Below are 14020 nucleotides of genomic sequence, written 5' to 3'. Positions count from 1 at the left end.
CTCGGCTTGAGGTGGCAGAGCCCCCGGAAGCCACAGCCCATCTGCATACCATGGAGGGAAACCACATGACAGTTAAGGCACTCAGGGTGTCAAGTTGGTGTGGAGCCGCTCCCATCAGGAGGCTGAGCCTCTTTCTTTGCTCCAGAACCTGGGCTGGCTGGGGGCTTGTTGGTCTCAAGCAGCCTTGTGGCTCTGCCCTCAGTTTCTTGGAAGCTGGAGGTCACCATGCTGAGACAAAGCCCAGGATAGAAGATCACATGAGAGACTGGCCTGGCCATCCCCCTGAGTCTAGACACTTGGGACTGAGACTGTCGGACCCCCAGCCCCAGTCAGCTGGCCACGTCCAAGCTCAGGCCAGAAGAACGCTGAGCTGCCGGGGCACCCACAGCACATGGGGAGTAAGGAGGTGCTGTGGCTGTCAGCCAGGAAGACTGGGCGAGGCTTGTTCGCAGCAACAGACGAGTGGAGCATCCTCTTATCCTCTGTCCTGATGAAGACAAACAAGAGCACTGCCAAAGCTTTCAGAAGGATGAACTAAAAATTGAGATTCTTTTCTTCATTTTGACCTCCTGTTATAGGAAATGAGACCCGCTCCACCTGGCTCACTGCTCACTCGTACCCCAGGCACCTATGGTTTTTGGTTAGAGACTTACTGGTGGGTCCTCTGATGGAGGGCACAGGGTGTGGAGGTGCTCGGAGTCCAGGCTGGAGGGAGCTGAGCTAGAAGGTGCTGGAACAGCTCCGGCAGTCAGCAAGGCTGTGGCCCCCTGGAACCACCCTCCCTCTGGCTTCCTGACCTCCTCGGGCTTCAGGCCCCAGCACAGGTCCCCTCCTCAAGGGAGCCATCTCCTGCCTCAGGTCTGGGCCATGTTCCTCCGAGGGCTTGCCTGGCCCACCCTGACTTAGGTCAACCAGGCACCACGGCTTCCCATGAGCAGCGCAAGGACTGGGTGGCTGTCTCATACTGCCCCCGGCACCATGCCTGGCACACGACAGGAGCCGGGCAAGGTCTAGTGAATGATTAAGTGATATGACGAATCTCCAGGCTTCTGGAGGCAGAGACTGGGAGCTTTTGTAGACTGTGGGCCCCTGGAGTCTGCGGCCTCAGCAATTTGTGCCCTCCGCAATTTGTGCCCTCCCTAGTGAAGGCACTTGGTGTGGGTCCTGCCCCTTGGGAGACGGAGGAAGAGGAGGGTGGCTGCGGGGAGAAGGGAGAACTCCCCCTGCCGGATCCTCTCTCTTCTGTCCCATCCCCCTCCACCACACTCTGCCCTTCAATGCCCTCGTCTCAGCCACCCCAGGAGTCTGGAACAGCCTCTCACCTCCCACCTACCAACTCACCTCACCCCTGCCTCTCCCCATCGGCCCTCCTCGCGTCTGTCACACATCCTTACAGGGATGTGCCACTGACACCACATCCCAAAATAGAACCTTATCACCCTGCCTGCCCTACTCTGCTGTCAGCAACACTTCCACCATTCTTCTCCTGGGACTCCTCCTTAACTCTCTGCTGCCTCCTCCTCCTCCCCTCTTATGGCTGGCTAGGCCCCACCTGGTCCTCTTTTGTGCTTCCCTCCTGACCCTCCAACCCCCACCCCTTCACCTCCTGAGCCACCCCAAGTTCCTGCCGGGCTCCACCCAGAACCCCCTTGCTGTGGTCCCCCCTCCCTGCAACACCCACAGGGTCAGGCAGTGGCAGCCTTGGGAGATGGGGCCTCCTGCCTTGGGCCTTGGGGTGGGACTGAGGTGGCCGCTGCTCCTAGAGGGACATACAGGGAGAGAGAGAGAGATAGGAGTGGAGGGGAGCAGAGGCACAGGCCCCAAGGCCAAGCGACAAATACAAGGGGCCACCCTTCCTGCCCATAGTCCCGCAGGGCTATACCCTTGTAACAAAACCCACTTTTTGCTTAAGTTGCCTCCAGTTGGTTTCTGTGACTTGCGATCAGGACCCAAGTCCCCACCTCAGGCCAGACTCTGGGGAGTAGGCCAGCCTTGTACCTGCCCGGGGTCCCACCCTCCAAGTCGGCCTCACCTTGCTCTTAGCCACAGGGACCTCCATAGCACAGACTCCAGCTGCCAGCCTGGCACCCAGGATCCTTCCCACAGATGCCCATAGCTTTCTGTCTCCATCTTACATGGAGGTGCCTTGCAGTGGACAGTGGTCATTTACAGCCCAGCACTGTCCCCTTCCCGACAGCACTGATTCCTGTTGGGGAGTTACTTCTCTTGGACTGCATGTGGATTTGGTGGGGGTAGTTCCTGTAACCAATCCTACAAAGGCCTAGGGGTTCAGGCCTCAGCTACACAGCAGGCAGCAGGCACTTGGCCCAGCCAACTGGACAACCTCTCCCAGACTCTGCTTCTTGAGCCCATAATCCAAAGGCAGAGAGAACTCTGGGGCCATCCATCCCAAGGTTGGCATTGGATCAGAGAATTCTAGATAGAGAGAGGACTGCTGTGCTCCCTGGCTTCTTGGCCCACCTGTAGTTCCCATCTGCTCCCAAAGCCACCTTCAACCTCCCACCAATTTTGTGCATCCTTAATATCCAACTAATCAACTATCTTTGGTTTAAGTTGGCCATGGCCACGTGATACACCTGCCCTTCACCCACCACTGAACTGTAGCTGGCTCTGCCTAACTTCAGGGCCAGGTGTCATTTCAAGCCTCAGTCCCATGCAGGGCACACCATCCCACAGCTATGAGGATGGCCTCCATCTTGGTCTTATGCCCACCATGTCCTGAGCCAGGTTTCTCATGACCAAAGAATAACTCAAAGCAGCCTGGCTTTCAGAGCTTACGCCCACCCGCCCCGCCTCCCAGGACTTCCCAGTATGGGCTCTCCATCTCCAGGATCACTAGCCCTGGTCCATTGTGCCTTCACTTTTGCTCAGGCCTTCCCTGCTCGTTTGCTCCACTGAGGCTCCTGGATTGCCCCATACCCTGCCCCAGCCGAGTGATGTGGCCCCATCCTATATGCCCTGCCATGAGGCTCGGATGGTTCAAACCAGCCTATCTCCTAGTGTAGCCTGTTGTGTCGTCTAAGTGACACTCTTTGGGGAAGCCAAGAACCACCACGTCTGCCTCTTTGCATATCCATTTCTGTTCCTACTTCATACCATAAATGTACAATAAATGTTTTGAGATGATGGTGATAACTTTCCTTCATTTCACACTAATTTACAATTTTACACTAATTTACAAATTTATCATTAGACTTATGGAAAAAACTACTTTTAGGAACACAAGTATCATTATCAAGAAATTTAATCATTTCCTTAGACCCTATAAGAAACTGGAAATGTTCAGATAGTATTGAAATATTTACTCTTTTTGCTTGTTTGATTTCTGCAATGTCTTCTTACACTGCTGAGTCCCAAGGTCATGAAGCAGGAAACGTGAGAAGACAGGTCATGTGCTGGTTTGCAAACTGGCCTCCCTACGTGGAGGGCAAGGAGAGACTAAAGAAAGAGGCGGACTATTCCAGATTGGTAGGTGGCAGTTTTAATAAACCAGGGAAATCTCTACAAGGCTTGTCTTGGGCGGCTGCAAGACACGTACATCTCCACACCTGCCCCCCAAATCTTGGAGGTTTATATAGAGGCCTCAAGGGGCTTCAGTCACGTATGCCGCCCAGATGGCCTCAACAATACATTACTGTCTCAAGGCTGTGTCTTTGAAAATGGCTCCCACTGTGGGAACAGTGGGCAGAGCATACATTCCAAGGACAGGGGAGGGGTGAGGAGCCTCTGATTGCCCGGGTCCAGCTCAAGGGTCAACTAACAGTCATGTCCTCTCAATGCCCTCCTCCAACACCCCTCAGGTGAGACAGGAAGGTTAGAGGGGGCTGGAGTTGGCTGTTGCCATTCCCCAAGTCAGTTAGGCTCTGGTAAACCAGTTTCCCTTGTGGGCAGGTCTTCTTAAGAAGAATGGAATGCTCTGGCATATTTCAAAATGGCTGTCTTCCCCGCGTGCTTCCAGATCTTCACTGTTTTTATCAGATCTTTACTGTGACAACCTGGTGGGGCCCCTGGAGGTAAAGCTCATAAAAGTGTGGGCCCCCCCCCCCCAAGACTGACCTGCCCTGTCATTTTTAACTTTCAGGTTTGTCCATGGTGACGTCCCTAGCAATTTCTCAACTGCAGTTCAAGTTTTCCTGCCCCAATCCTGGCTCCAGCTGTTGGCCTCAGTGTTCCTCAAGTGGCTTTCAGGAGCTGAAGTGAGCAATAAAGACCTCATCCTCCAGATATCAGGGGTTTGAATTCTGATCGCTGAATGCTGCTTCTGATCATGGAGGTGCAGACACAGAGGCAGCTGCCACTGTTGTGACATAGTCCCCGCTTCTCCACCATTGCTTCAACCCCTTCTAGCTGAAGTGGCTACAAGGGGCTTAAAGGGCCAGTGTTTTCTTTTCCCCTTTTTTTCCTACATTTTTCTTTTTTTCCTCTTTTAGGAGCCAGACATTTAAGGACTAGGACATTCAAAAGTAACTGCACACACAAGGGAGTTTAGAAAGCCACTGCACATGCCAGGAAAGATACAGGCTCAGAAAGACCTGAGAAGACTCAAATTTTCACCTCTGGCTGATCCCTAGCACAGAGACACCCTAAAACAAAAACAGCAAGCTTAGGGGAGGGGGAAGAATCTGATTTTCAGAGTTACCATTAAGATTCAAATGTCCACATTCAACAAAAACATCACAGGGAACACAAAGGAAAAAACATACCAACAGAAATCATCCCTGAGAAAGGCCAGGTGGCCGACTGACCAGACAAAGACTTTAAAACAACTGTCCTGAAGATGCTCAAAGAGCTGAAAAAGATGAAAAAGCCAAGAAAATCACGTATGAATAAAAAAAACTATCAACAAAATGACAGAAAACAGAAAACAAAAAAAATTCTGGAGCTAAAAGAACAATACCTTTCACTAAGATAGACCACATTCTGGGCCACAAAACACAGCTTAACAAATTTCAAAGAATAGAATCACATAATGTCTGCTCTCAGACCACAGTGGAAATCAACTAGAAATTGATAACAGAAAGACAGCTGGAAAATCCCAAAGTACTTTGAGATTAAACAATGCACTTCTAAATAATACATGGATCAAAGGAGAAATCTCAAGAGCAGTTTAAAAATATTTTAATTAAATGAAAATGAAAATACAACTTATTAAAATTTGTGGGATGCGGCAGAAGTAGTGCTTTGAGGGAAATTTATAGCATTGAATGCATAAATTAGAAAAAAAGAAAGATCTCAAATCAATCATCTAAACTTCCACCTTAGGAAAGTAGAAAAAGAAGAACAAATTAAATCCAAAGTAAGCAGAAGAAAAGAAATAATAAAAATTAGGGCAGAACTCGATGAAATGAAAAAAAAAATCAATAGAGAAAATCAATGAAACCAAAATCAGTTCTCCAAAAAGATCAATAAAACTGATAAATCTCTAGCCAGGCTAACTAAGAAAAAAAGAACACAAATTATTAACATCAGAAATGAAAGAAGGGTTATCATTACAGATCCTATGGACATTAAAAGGATGATTAAAGAATACTATATAAAGCACTGTCTTAGTCCATTCAGGCTGCTATAACACAATACCATAGACTGGGTGGCTAAGAAACAATAGAAAATTATTTCTCACAGTTCTAGAGGCTGGGAAGTTCAAGATCAAGACTCCAGCATATTTGGTGTCTGGTGAGAACCCATTTCCTGATTCATAGATGGCTGTCTTCATGCTGTGTCCTAACATGACAGAAGGGGCAAGGGAGGCCTCTGGGGTCTCTTTTATAAGGGTACTAATCCTATTCATGAGGGTTCCACCCTCACGACCTATTCACTCCCAAATGCCCCATCTTCCAAATACTATCACATTTGGGATTAGGTTTCAACATATGAATTTTGGGGAGACACAAACATTCCATCTATAGCAAATTCTATGCCCACAAATTTGATAACCTAGATGAAATGGAACAATTCCTTGAAAGATGCAATCTGCCAAAACCCACACAAGAAGAAATAGACAATCTGAATAGGCCTGTATTTATTAAAGAAATTGAGTCAATAATTAATAACCTTCCCAAATAGAACAAGCTAGGCCCAGGTGGGTTCACTGGTGAATTATACCAAACATTTAAGGAATAAATTATACCAGTTCTCCACAATCTCTTTCAGAAGATAGAAGCATGGGAAATACTTTCTAACTCATTCTATGAGGTCAGTATCACTTTAACACCAAAACCAGACAAAGACATTACAAAAAATGAAAAGTACAGACCAATATCTCTCAGGAACACACATGCAAAAGTCCTAAAAAAAATTAGCAAATTGAATCCAACAATGTTTGAAAAGAATTATATACCATGACCAAGTGGGATTTATCCCAGGTATGCAAGGCTGGTTCAACATTTAAAAATCGAATAATGTAATCTATCACATCAAGGGCTAAAGAAGAAAAATCACAAGACCATATTAACAGATGCAGAAAAAGTATTTGACAAAATCCAGCACCCACTCATGATAACAGCTCTCAGTAAACTAGGAATAGAGGGGAACTTCCTCAACTTGGTAAAGAATACCTACAAAAACCTACAGTTATCATCATATTTAATGGTAAGAAACTCAGAGATTTTACACTAAGATCAGGAACAAGGCAAAGATGTCTCCTCTCACCACTGCTTTTCAACAGTCCAAGCTAATGCAATAAGACCCCTCCCCCCGCCAAAAAAAGGAATAAAAGATATGCCGATTGTGAAGGAAGAAATAAAACTGTCTTTGTTCACAGATCACATGATCATCTATGCAGAAAATCTGAAAGAGTCAGCAAAAAAATCTGGACCTAATTAGCAATTACAGCAAGGTTGCAGGATGCAAGGTTAATATACAAAAGTCAGTTGCTTTCCTGACTATCAGCAATGAGTAAGTCGAATTTGAAATTAAAAACAAAATATCATTTACATTAGCACTCCCCAAAAATTAAATACTTACGTATAAATCTAACAAAATATGTTCAAGATCTAAATGAGGAAAAGTATGAAACTCTGATGAAAGATATCAAAAAAGAACTAAATAAATGGAGACATAATCCATGTACATGGATAGGAAGAGGCAATATTGCCAAGATGTCAGTTCTTCCCAATTTGATCTACAGGTTCAGTGCACTCCCAATCAAAAATCCCAGAAAGTTATTTTTATGTATATAGACAAACTGATTCTAAAGTTTATGTGGAGAGGCAAAAGATCTAGAATAGCTAACACAATATCGAAGGGGAATAGCAAAATAGGAGGACTGACACTACCCGACTTCAAGACCTACTATAAAGCTACAGTAACCAAGACAGTGTGATTTGGGCAAAAGAATAGACAAATAGATCAATAGAATAGAATAGAGAGTCCAGAAATAGACCCACATAATCAACTGATCTCTGACAAAAGAGCAAAGGCAATAAAATGCAGAAAAGATAGTCTTTTCAACAAATGGTGCTAGAACAAATGGATAACAACATGCAAAATAATGAAATCTAGCCACAGATTTTACACCCTTCATAAAAATTACCTCAAAATGGACCACAGAGGTAAGTGTAAGATGCAAAACTATAAAACTCCTAGAAGATATCATAGGAGGAAATCCAGATGACCTTGGGTTTGGGAATGAATGTTTAGATACAACACCAAAGACATGATCCATGAAAGAAAGAATTGATAAGCTGATTTTATTAAAATTAAAATTTTCTGTCTGTGAAAGATACTGTCAAGAGAATGAAAATACAAGCAACAGACTGGAATAAAATATTTGAAAAACATCTGATAAAGGACTGTTATCCAAAATAGACAACTCTTAAAACTAAAAAAACAAACCATACAATTAAAAACTAGGCAAAAGACCTTGACATCTCACCAAAGAATACGTAGAGATGTCAAACAAGCATATGAGAACACGTTCCAAATCAAATATCAGCAGGGAAATGCAAATTAGAACAATAATGAGATACCTCTATGCATCTATTAGAATGGTCAAAATTGAGAACACTAACACCATCAAATGTTCACGAGGATATGGAGCAACAGGAACTCTCATACATTGCTGGTAGGAGTGTAAATGGAATAGCCACTTTGAAAGACAGTATGGCAATTTATTACAACATTAAATACACTTACCATACATTCCCGCAATCATGCTCCTTGGTATTTATCCAAAGGAGTTGAAAACCTATGTCCACACAAAAACCTGCACACAGATGTTAATAGCAACTTTATTCATGATTCCCAAAACTTGGAAGCAACTGAGATGTCTTTCAGTAGGTGAATGGATAAATGAACTGTGGTACATCCAGACAATGAAATATTATTCAGCACTAAAAAGAAATGAACTATCAAGCCATTAAAAGACATGGAGGAATCTTAAATGCATATTACTGAGGGAAAGAAGCCAACCTGAAAATGTGACATACTTAATGATTCCAACTATATGATATTCTGGAAAAGGCAAAATTATGGAGGCAGTAAAAAAGTTCAGTGATTACGGGGGTTACGGGGAAGGGGGAGGGAGGAATAGCTGGAGCACAGAGGATATTTAAGGGCAGTATCTGTATGATACTATAATGGTGGATACATTATACATTTGTCCAAACCGATAGAATGTACAACACTAAGAGTGAACCCTAATTTGAACTATGGACTTTGGGTGACAATGATGTGTCAATGTAGGTTCATCAATTGTAACAAATGTATCACTCTGGTGGAGGATATTGATAATGGGCAAGGCTATGTATGTTGGGGTCAGGGAACATATGGGAAATCTCTGTATCTTCCACTCAATTTTGCTGTGAACCAAAACTGCTCTAAAAATAAAGTCTATTTTTAAAAAGTACAATAACTGTAATGAAAAATCCTCTAGAGGCATTCCAAAGTAGACTTGAACAGAAAGAATTAGTAAACTTGAAGATAGGAAAACTGAAATTATTGAGCCTGAGAAACAGAAAAAATAAGCAATTAAGAAAAGTGAACAGAGCCTAAAGGCCTGTGGGACACCATCAAGTGGACCAACATACAATTTGTGAGAGTTCCATGAGGAGGGAGAAAGGGGCAAAGAGACTATCTGAAGAAATAATGGCCCAAAAAATAACAAATTTGATTAAAGACAGGAATACAAACATCCAAGAAACTCAACAAACTCCAAGCCAGAACAATTCAGAGAGACCCACACTGAGTCACATTTTAATCAAACTGCTGAAAGACAAAGACACAGGGAAAATCTTAAAAGTGGCAAGGAGAGAAGCAACTCACCACATACAAGGGGTCCTCAAAAAGATTGTCAGCAGATTTCTTATCAGAAACTTTGGAGGTCAAAAGGCAGTGGGTTGATTTATTCAAAGAGTTAAAAGATAAAGCCATCAATCAAGAATCCCACATCTGGCAAAACTGTCTTTCAAATATGGAAATAAAACGAAGACATTTCCAGATAAGCAAAAGCTGAGGGAGTTCATTACCACTAGACTTTCCCTGCAACAAAAGCTAAAGGGAGTCCTTCAGGTAGAAATGAAAGGACACTGGACAGTAACTCAAAACTGAAAGAAGAAATAAATTCCCGGTAAAGGTAAATACATGGACAATTATAAAAGCTAGTGTGAAATAATAGACTATATATTGGTCTCTTCCTCTGGCTGCTGACACAGAGCTCCTAAATCCCTTGGAATTTCCTGGGTGAAAGGAGTGTCTTTTGGTCTGATGAGGCAACTCTGGGTGGGCTCTTCAATGGGGGCTGGCCATCAGAAAGACCAAGCCATGATTAGGAGCTTGGAACTTTCAGCCCCAGTCCCCATCCTCTGGGGTGCAGAGAGGGGCTGGAGACTGAGTTAATAATGGATCACACCTACATGATGAAGTGTCCATAAAAATCTCAAAAGCATGAGGTTCAGAGAGCTTCAGAGTTGGTGAACAAATCCATGTACCAGGAGGGTGGTATGCTCCAACTCCATGGGTACAGAAGCTCCTGGACTTGGGACCCTTCCTGACCTCACCCTATATATCTCTTTGTTTGGCTATTAATCCATATCCTTTGTCATATCCTTTATTATATAATAAAATATAAATATTTTATGTAAATATAAAGTTATATATGTTTATTTATATATTTATCTCATATACTTATTTTTATATAGTCATATATATTTATAAAGTTTATTGTATAATAAAATATAAATATTTTATATAAATACGAGTGTTTCCCTGAGTTCTGTGAGCCATTCCAGCAAAGTATTGAACTCAAGGGAGGGGGTTGTAGGACCACTGATTTATAGCCAGTTGGTCAGAAGTACAGGTAACAACGTGGGACTTGAGGTTGGTGTGTGAGGTGAGGTCCCGTCTTGTGGATCTAAGCCCTTAACTTATGGGATCTGACAATAACTCCAGGTAGATGGTGTGAGAATTGAAGTGAATTATAGGACACCCAGCTAGTTGTCACAGAGAATTGTTTGATGTGTGTAAAACCCATACATCTTGTGTTGGAAGTATTGTGAGTGTGTGGGAAAAGGAGAAGCACAACAGGAGTGTGTCTTTCCAACTCAGCTATTACTGTGACTTTGGTTTGTAACTCCACCAAATCGTATGTAAATCCACCTAGTGGAATTTATTTATGGAATGCAAGAATGGTTGGACACACCAAAATTGATCAGTGTAATACACCATATTAACAGAAAGAAGGAAAAAAAAACACATGATCATCTCAATTGATGCAGAAAAAGTATTTGACAAAATTCTACACCCTTTCATGATAAAAAAAAAAATCAACAAACTAAGAATAGAAAGTACCTCAAATAATAAAATCCAAATATGAAAAACCCACAGTTAATATCAGACTCAATGGTAAAAGATTTAAAGCTTTTCCTCTAAAATCAGGAATAAGACAAAGATGCCCACTTTCATCACGTCTTTTCAACATGGCACTGGAGGTTCTAGCCAAAGCAATCAAGCAAGAAAAGTAAATGAAAAGCTTCCAAATTGGAAAGGAAGAAGTAAAACTATCTGTTTGCAGATGACATTATCTTATATGTAGAAAATCATAATGATTACACAAGAAAAACACATTAGAACTAATAAATGAATTCAGCAAAGTTGCAGGACACAAAGTCAACACAAAAGTCAGTAGCATTTCAGAAATAACAAGTGTTGGTGAGGATGCAGAGAAAAGGGAACACTTGTGCACTCTTGGTGGCAATGTAAATTGGTACAGCCACTGTGGCAAACAGTATAGACTTTTCTCAGAAAATTAAAAATAGAACTACCATATGATCCAGCAATTCCACTTCTTGGTATTTATCTAAAGAAACAAAAACACTAACTTGAAAAGATATATGCACCCCCGTGTTCACTGCAGCATTATTTACAATAGCCAAGATATAGAAACAACCTAAGTGCCCACTGATCGATGATAGAAAAATAAGATATATATATATGTATATATATATATATATAATATATATATTACATATACATGTATATTCCATGTATGTGTATATATATATGTAATGGAATATTATTCAGCCATAAAAATGTTGCCATTTGCAACAAGATGGGTGGAATTTGAGGGCATTATGCTAAGTGAAATCAGTCAAACAGAGAAAGACAAATATAGTATGATCTCACTTACACGGGGAATCTAAAAAACAAAACAAAACAAAACCCAAGCTCATAGATACAGAGAACAGATTGAGGATTGCCAGGGTGGGGGTGGGGGTGGGAGGGTAGGTGAAATGGGTGAAGGGGGTCAAAAGGTACAAATTTCCAGTTATAAAATAAATGTCATGAGGATATAATGTACAGCATGGTGACTATAGTTGATAATGCTATATTGCATATTTGAAAGTTGCTAAAAGAGTAGATCCTAAAAGTTCTCATCACAAGAAAAAAATAGTTCTGTCTGTAACTACATGCAGTGATGGATGTTAACTAGACTTATTGTAGTGATCATTTTGCAATATATACAAATACGAAATCTTTATGTTGTATACCTGAAACTAATATAATGTTGTATGTCAATTATAGCTCAATTAAAAAAACAGACAAAAAATCAGTTGCATTTCTATACATTAATGATGAAAAATCTGAAAAGGAAATTTTGAAAATCCCTTTACAATATCACACACAAAAAAAATACTTAGGAATTTGCTTAACCAAGGAGGTGAAACACTTGTACACTGAAAACTACAAAACCTTGCTGAAAAAAATTAAAGACATAATGGAAAGACATACTATGTTCATGTATTGGAAGATTTAATATTGTTAAGGTGTCAGTACTACTCAAAGTGATCTACAGATTCAATGCAATCCCTATCAATATCCCAAGGACATTTTTTACAGAATAGAAAAATCCATCCTAAAATCCATATGGGATCTCAAAGGGTCCCGAATAGCCAAAACAATCTTGAAAAAGAACAAAATTGGAGGACTCACACTTCCTGGTTTCAAAATCTACTACAAAGCTGCAATAATCAAAACAGCATGATACTGGCATAAAGACATTTGGACCAAAGAAATAGATAGTCCAGAAATAAATCCTTGCATATATGGTCGAATAATTTTTGACAAGAGTACCAAGACCATTCGATGGAGAAAGGACAGTCTTTTCAACAAATGGCACTGGGAAAACTGGAACTCCACATGTAAAATAGTTGGACCCTTACTTAACATCATATACAAAACTTAACCCTAGATAGATCAAAAACCTTAACTGAAGAGCTAAAGCTATAAAACTCTTAGAAGAAAGCATAGGGGAAAAACTTCATGACATTGGATTTGACAATGATTCCTTGGATATGCACCAAAGGCACAGATGACAAAAGAAAAAGTGGACAAATTGGACTTCATCAAAATTCAAAACTTTTGTGCATTAAAGGACACTATCAACAGAGTAAACAGCAACCCATAGAAAGGGAGAAAATATTTGCAAATCACATATCTGATAAGGGATTAATATCCAAAATAAAGAACTCCTAAAACTCAACAACAAAAACACAACCCAATTTAAAAATGGGCAAAGCACTTAAATGAAAATTTCTTCCTAAATATACAGATGGCCGAAAAGGTGTTCAACATCACTAATTGTTAGGGAAATGCAAATCAAAACTAAGGTGAGATATCACTTCACCCCCATTAGGATGGTTACTATCAACACAGAAAACAAGTGTTGGTAAGGATGTGGAGAAATTGGAACCCTTGTGCAGCATTAGTGGGAATGTAAAATGGTGCAGCTGTTGTGGAAAACAGTATGGCAGTTCCTCAAAAAATTAAACGTAGAATTAACATCTGACCCAGCAATTCCACTTATTGGTATATACCCCAAAGAATTGAAAGCAGGGCCTCAAACAGATATTTGTACACCCGTGCTCATAGCAGCATTATTCACAAAAGCCAAAAGGGGGAAGCAACCCAAATATTCATTGACAGATGAATGGATAAATAAAATGTGTTATACACACACAGTGGAATACTATTCACCCATAGAAAGAAGGAAATTCTGATACACGCTACAACATGGATGTATCTTGAAGATATTATGCTGAGAGAAATAAGCCAGTCACAGAAAGACAAATATTGTATGAGTCCACTTGTACGAGGGCCCTAGAGTCACTACAATCCTAGAGACAGAAAGTAGATTAGAGAATAACAGGGGACGGATGGGGGATGGGCAGATAGTGTTTAATGGGAACAGGGATTCAGTGTGGGAAGATGAAAAAGTTCTGGAGATGAATGGTGGTGATAGTTGCACATGAATGTGAATATACTTAATGCCACTAAATTGCACACTTCAAAATGGTTAAAATGGCAAATCTTTTATATACTGTGAGGGACTGGAATTGCCCACCCCAAGATATGTCTCTTTGGCATGAGGATTATTTTGAGCTGATTGCTTTTAAAAACTGCAGACAGGAAAGAAACTCTGAAAAGTAGAATTTACTTACCCTTTGTTAAGAGACATTTACATTGTAAAGGAAATCTCCATCTGTAAGTGTGTCTCCCTCTCTGT

The sequence above is a fragment of the Equus przewalskii genome, chromosome 4, assembly GCF_037783145.1.
Source record: "Equus przewalskii isolate Varuska chromosome 4, EquPr2, whole genome shotgun sequence".
Lineage (NCBI taxonomy): Eukaryota > Metazoa > Chordata > Mammalia > Perissodactyla > Equidae > Equus > Equus przewalskii.
The sequence above is the reverse complement of the archived record's forward strand: the minus strand, read 5'-3'. Positions refer to the sequence as shown.